Consider the following 7,611-nt stretch of genomic DNA (forward strand, 5'->3'; position numbering starts at 1 on the left):
CAAATGATAGTAAGACTAAGCACCTCCCCATGTATTAAGGCTGGACAAGGTGACCCAGTATGAGGAGTATTGTCCAAAAGCCAGCAAAAGAGTCAGAGACAGTCTCTGCTCCCATTGTTAGGAATCCCACAAGAGGAACAAGATACACAACTGTAACATATGCAGAGTGCCTAGGTCATGAAGGAGTCTAAGAAAGAAGTTCATAGTGCTGAGTGTTTCACCACAAATTTTGAGATATCTCTTTAGACCTTAACCCCAATTTTTTAATTGTATTATTTGGTATTTTGATATCTAGTTTCTTCAGTTCTTTACATATTTTGGATATTAGACCTCTATTGAATGTGGAACTGGTAAATATCTTTTCCCATTCTGCAGGATGTCCCTTTGATTGACTGTGTTCTTTGTTTTACAGAAGCTTTTCAGTTTCAAGTGGTCCCATTTATTAATTGTTAATCTTAGTGTCTGCTCTACTGGTGTTCTGTTCAGGAAGTTGTCTCCTGTGCCCATGTGTTCAAGGCTATTCTTCACTTTCTCTTCTATCATGTCCAGTATGTCTGTTTTTTGTTTTGTTTTGTTTTTGGTGATGTCTTTGACCCATTAGGACTTAAGTTTGGGGCAGGGTGATAAGTATGAATCTATAGGAATTCTTCTACATGCAGATATCCAGTTTGGCCAGCAGCATTTGTTGAAGATGCTTTCTTTTTCTTTTTTTTTCTTTTTCTAGTGTGTACTTCTGGCTTCTTTATAAATCAGGTGTTGATAATGTTTTGTACCTGGATCTTCAGTTCTATCCCATTGATGAATATGTTTGTTTTTGTGTCAATAGAATGAGGTTTTTATTACTATAGCTCTGCAGTGCAACTTGAAATCAGGGATGGTGGTACCTCCAGCAGTTAATTCTCAACAGAGGAATCTCAAACAGCTGAGAGCCACTTAAAGAAATATTCAACATACTTAGCCATCAGGGAAATACAAAGAAAAACTACTTTGAGATTCCATCTTATACCTGTCAGAATGGCTAAGATAAAAATCACAAGTGACAGCTCATGCTGGTAAGTGTGTGGAGCATGGCAAACACTCTTCCATTGCTGGTGGGAATGCAAACTTATACAGCCACTATGGAAATCAATATGGCAGTTCCTCAGAAAATTGAAACTCAATCTACCTCCAGACCCAGCTATTCCACTTTTGGGCATATACCCAAAGGAAGCTCCATCCTATCACAAGGAAACTTAATCATCTCTTTTCATAGCAGCTCTACTCATAATAACCAGAAACTAGAAACAGCCTAGATGTCCCTCAACTGAAGAATAGAGAAATAAAATGTGGTATGTTTACATAATGGAATATTATTCAGCTGTTAAAAACAATGGCATCATGAAATTTGCAGGCAAATGGATGGAACTAGAAAAAAAACATCCTGAGTGAGGTAACCCAGACCCACAAAAACAAATATGGTAGGTATTCACTTATAAGTAAATATTAGCTGTTAAGGACATGATAACCATGCTACAATCTGTAGACCCAGAGAGGTTAGGTAAAGAGGAGAGCTGTAGGAGGCGATGCATGAAGATCCCTGGGAAGGGTAAATAGAATAGATTTTGCTGGTGGACTGGTGCATGTGGGGGCTAGAGCAGGAGGAATCAGGTGGGTGTGGAGAGAAGGGCTGGAGGGAGAATCCTAACAGTACAAACAGATGTGTACCTGACTCTTTTGCCTGCTCTCTGGACACTTTCCCTCCTATTGGCCTGCCTTGTACATCCTCAACATGTGGGCTTTTGCCTTGTCTTATTGTATCTTGTTTTGTCTTGTCATGTTTTATCATTGTCTCTTGGAGTCCTCCTTTCTGAAGGGAAAAGGAGGAGAAGTGGATCTAAGGAAAGGTGAGGTGGCTGGGGCTGGGAGGATTGGAGGGAGGGGAAACTGTGCTCAGCATGTATTGTATGAGAGAAGAAACTATTTTCAATTAAAAATTTGAGATATCTCAAATAAATAAATTAATGGCATACTTGAAGTTATTAAATACCTTAAATAAATAAGTTGATGGCATACTGAAGGGTCTTGGAAATACAAGAAAATGCAAAATCATATACAAGCAGACAATAACCATCAACTCAGCCAGAAATGAATAAAATAGAAAACTAGCAAACAAATGATTCAATATAAGCAATCAGTGAAACAAAGATCAGGTTCTGGAACATATGAACAAAATTAGCAAATTGTTAACCAGAAGGAAAGAAAAAACCCAGATTAATAAAATTTGAGATCAAAAGACAGACATTCCAACAGACACTAATAAATTCAGAAAATCTTGAGAACATACCCTCAAAACTTATACTCCACTAAACTGGAAAAGTTAAGAGAAATGGTTGAATTTCTAGATGTACCTTCTATAGTAAAATTAAACCAAGATAAAATAAATAATTTAAATATATCCATAACCGACAATGAGATTGAAATGGTAATAAAATTAAAAACTCTCCCAAGTAAATGAATGCCAAAAATGAGATGGATTTACTCTAGAATTGTACTGTAACTTCAAAGAGGATATAATATCAATACTACTCAAATCATTTCACAAAATATATAAAGCTTTCAATTCTTTATATGGAGTCATTATGACCCTAGTATATAAAGAAGGTAGACATGATAAAAATGAAAATTAAGGTATGATCTTATAGATAAACATAGTTGAAAAATTATCAATAAAAGACTCCTAAGCTGAATTCAGAAGCAAATAAAAAAGATCATTAATCATGACCAAGTTTCCTTTATTCCAATTATGCAGGGATGGTTCAACATGTGTAGATCAATAAGGGTAATGAGTTTCATAAGTGAATTGCATAAATACAGAGACAAAAATCATAGAATTATTATCCATTGGATGGCCCCCCACTGTATACCTGGGCAGCAATCATTGAACTTTGTGAATTGTTAAGAGAAAAAGATGAAGAGGATGGAGATTAGATGGCTGAGTTTTGAGGAGATGTGGAGGAGGCAAATGGGGGTAGACATGGTCATACTTCATGTATATGTACAAAGTTCTCAGGAAGAAACAAAAATTATAAAATTAACCAAACCAAGAAAAGGGATACTCAGAAGGGTACTCCGGGATTGTTTTAGTAGTTTTAAAGACCAACAACAGAACAGGCAAGGTGTAAATGCCAGCTGCTGGAAGGAAGGACATAGGCAATAGGAAGTGAGGTGGTCATGTCTTTTAAACTAGAAACCAAGAAACTGGGTGTTTTCAGCAATGCAGGCCAGGAAATAGCTGCATGGCAGAAGTGGAGAGAGGCTCCAGAAAAAACACCAAGGAAGGCCAGAGTTTCACAGCAAATATCCTTAAGATTCTGGCCAGCATCCTAAAGGAGACAGAAAGAGGAAAAAGGATATCCCTTTGAATTCAAAGTGCTATAAGCTGCTGCACTGTGGTAGGGGCTTCTGGGAGAGATAAGTACATGATCTGATTAAGGAGGTAAGTATTCCTCCCATTATTCTAGCGTGTCTAAGGGGAATGGGCTTTCCTGAGACCACGTGATTGATGGTCTGAGCTGGATTACCTCTTAAGGCAGTAGTATGAAATGTTCTAATCTTTGGAGCAGATCAGAATGCCATGTTTGTTTCTAGGGCCAAAAGGAGAACACAGATTGCATCCTTTGATTAGGAAAAAACACATTTCCCTTAGCGGGTCTCAACCAAGCCCTGATATGTCCACATTTTCATGTTATTAGAAAACCTAAGAGGAAGCAGTCGTGAAATTTTCCTTTCTAATGTTACCAGGGAAACAGGGGGTAGGCTTCAAAGCAAAAGAAGGCTCCATCTTTAGGGGCCTCTAAGTGAGCCAACCACATAACAGTGCCCCCTGCAACAGTGAGGACCTTAATTAGAATGTAGAAAGGTCTACAGATCCATTCTTGCTGACATTCATGTCTTAGAAGGGGACCCAGATAGGTGGAGTTAGATTGTTATGGGATCATCTCAGTTCACATTGTCTGTAAACACGCAAAAATAAAATTAAAGCATCAGTTGATTGCACAAGGTTCAAATATTAAGAACACCATTACTCAGATTGTCACAGACAAAATTCATTTCCAACATGAAGAGCCAGATATCCAATTCTAAAGCTTCTCACTAAAGGGATAGGTGTCTGGATCAGAATTTTGATCATGTCTTTATATATAGTTTGCATGCAGAGGAGCTCACTTAGAGAAAGAGAGAGTATGAAACCAAACTAAAAGCTACTTCCTAAAACATATCTGGAATTTCTGGCCAATAGCCAGGACAGAAACAAGGGCATTGCTAGTTTCTGGACAAGGACAAGAATGAAGCTGCTACTTTTGAGGACCCTGCCCTGAAAGAGTCTGACAAGTCTCTGTCTCCTGTTTTCTCAACACTATGGCAGGAAGCTGAGAAAGCAAATCTATAAACTCAGCCCAAACTGTTGTTCAGTTCTAGAGAAGCTTTGATACACAGGGTACCCTACAGCCTTGATGAAGTGGGAGAGGCTTGGACCTAGCTCAGCTGAATGTACCAGGCTCTGTTGACTCCCCATGGGAAGCCTGACCTTGTCAGAGGAGGGAATGGGGAGTGGGTTGATGGGGGTGAAGACTGGGGGGAAGGAGGAGGGATGAGAGGGAGATCTTTGGTTGGTATGTAAAATGAATAAAAAATTTCTCAATAATAAATAAAGAACAGGGGACCCACTAACTATTGCTTTTACCATGACATAGGTAACAGGTATAGTCGGTGGGTAATAATGAAGTAATTATAAAATATACCAGAAAGCATGTAGCTGCTTCATGGATGCTGTTCCACTGGACACTTCCAGAGGTGTCAGACGGGTTGCCTTCTCATGCTTAGCATCCTTTACAGTCTAATGCCTAGCATTCGTTACTAGGAGGACTTCCTCCTGTGTGCCTGGCTCATGATCAACTGTTTAAAATTACTTAATAATATAGCAAAGGCTCCTTATCAACCTAACTCGTTTTTTGACTTTATAACATTCAAATTCAATAGGTACAACCTATTCTATAAAAGTTCTCAAGAAAATGATGACAAACTTCATAAAATAAGACTGTCTCTTCATACGAATGCCTCTTCCTTAGATTCAGTAGGTTCTTGGTTTTGTTCTCTCTCCATATGAACTATGTTCTTGGCTACCCAGTTTCCTAGAAAAGTCCCGCTATTCTTACCTAACTTTTCATTTTCAGATGTACTTTGATGTTAGTTTTGAAAGCTCACATTGACTGAAATCTAAACTTACCTCATGAAAGCCTTCCTCAGGGCTGTCTTTTCCTTTCATTTGGCAATTAGAAAGAATAATCCCTAGGGATTGTTTGGCTTACATACTTTTTATTGTGGCTGCATTTCCTGTGTACCCAATGAGTCAGATCTACCCCCATGTCCTGAGTCTTACTGGTAACTTCAATTCTAGCATCTGACCTATGAGTAAGTAGCTTCATCCCATGATGATTAGACACCCAAGAACCAAATCATCCCCAATCTTTTTATCTATTTTTCTTCTAACATGCACCCATGAGTCAGGACTAGTCTAGAAAATTCTGATTCTCACATTCTCAATTTATAGTGAACATTGTTTCTCTCCATTCATATAACATTTCTGACACTGTGCATTTATATGCACTAACTAACCTTCCAACAGCCTCTCGGGGTGTATTTGTAATGTTCTTGACCTAGAGTAAAGTTCAGATCCCACAAGATAAGAATCTAATTTAATGGGCCCATTCTTACTGCAGATGTCAAGCCTAGGACAAGGGCTACTATATAGTTCTCTTCAAGAGTTACTATGACTCTTCAAATGTTAACTCAAAAATAGATGAGGAAAGAGATTCATACTTTACAGTGGGTGGTTTGTAATTTGCAGAAATTTGTCAGCTAGTTCTTAAGCCTGTGAAGTCCAAGATCAAAGAATAGACAACCTGAAGCCTAGAGACCACTTTCCTGTTATCTCTGCACTTAACAGAAGGTAAAGGAGATCCCTTGACTCCTTCAAACCTCTTCTATAAAGACATTAACTATGTTTATGAGAGCACACCTTTCACAACCTGATCATTTCCTATGACCCCATCTCTTAGTACCATCAGATTGAGCATTAGGATTCACTATGTGGATAAGTAGAATATCAACATTCAAGCCAGGATAGATGCAAAAGAAGAAAGGAAATGAGAACTCTGGAAAAGAGAGACTATGTCAACCTGGTCAAAACAGGATTGAATCACAGTTGTCCACCATTAGCCTCAAATATATTTAGGTGTGTGGCCCCAGGTGAATTACATAATCTATGCATCTATGTATGCTTTCATTTCTTCATCTATTTAATTGACCAAATAAGCTCCTAATTTATTGCATTGATGTGAATAAGAAAAATTTCAAATAAAATCTGTTAAAAGCAACACCTGTCCTATAATGGAATGGACTTCTGCATTATTTTGGCTTTAATTTGCCCATATCCACCCATTCATCTCTAATATAAACTAAGTGATATAAGCTTTACTATTCACACTATATAGATGAAGAACTTAAGACCCAGAAATATAAAGCTACTGACTCAAATGTCTCACCATTTGTAGCTTTTACACTGAAGACTTAAATCTAGATTTTTTTTTCTTCATTTTGCATCTCCAGGGACAAACTATCTCCTATGTTTTCACTATATTTTACCTGTCTCTTCATTACCCATTTCCAACCATTACATCCAAAATTTTCCACTGATGATACTGTTGATTATTTAGACTCTGTTCTTTCTTGGATTTTAACTGTGAATCTTTCTGAGGAAGCTTAACGATTGTGACCTGTACTTAATTAAAAGTCATGAAAAGTTTAAGAGACAATCATTAGAGCCATGTCAGTGAGTACTGATTCAATCAGAACTTAGGACAGGTCTCTTCAGGGATTTTTCATTTAATTGCCTCTGATTATTTTGTAGTTGTCTCTAGACATGATGACTACTATTCTGGAAATTTCTATTTCCATAAAACAACAAGGTAAGTTATTTTATGCTTTGTGAATATTTTTGTTTTGATAGACTAAATTACTTTGTAACAGCTGTGGATTCATAGAAAACTGATCAAAAGGTGAAGTTAGGTTTCCAATATCTCCTATCATCAAATATACATTACTTCCACTGGTGCTACAGAATGGTGTGTTGAAATTAATGAACTACATAAATTTGCCATTTTTCTTCACAGTCCATTGTTGGCATTAGGGTTCTCTATTGATTATGCATATGCCCTGATTTGATCAATGTATACTGACATGGGGTCCCCATTGTAGTATCATACAGAATTAATACTGAAACACTAAAAAGGTGTGATGATATTCTTATTTGTTGTGGCTTGAATATGAAATGTTTCCTCATGCCTCATATGTTTTGAACACTTCAATCCTAGCTGGTAAAGTCATTTGAAAAGGTTGTGGAACCTTTAGGAGGCTGAGCTTTGCCAGAGGAGGTAGGTGACCGGAGATAGATTTTGATGTATTTTTTATAGCCAAATTCCACTTCCCATCAGATCCCCGTTTCTTATTTTGACAAGATGTGAGAAATCTTAGCCACACCCCCTGCCAAACTAGCACTACCTACCTTGATGATAA

This window comes from Peromyscus leucopus, chromosome 12, assembly GCF_004664715.2.
Source record: "Peromyscus leucopus breed LL Stock chromosome 12, UCI_PerLeu_2.1, whole genome shotgun sequence".
NCBI classification, from domain to species: Eukaryota; Metazoa; Chordata; class Mammalia; order Rodentia; family Cricetidae; genus Peromyscus; species Peromyscus leucopus.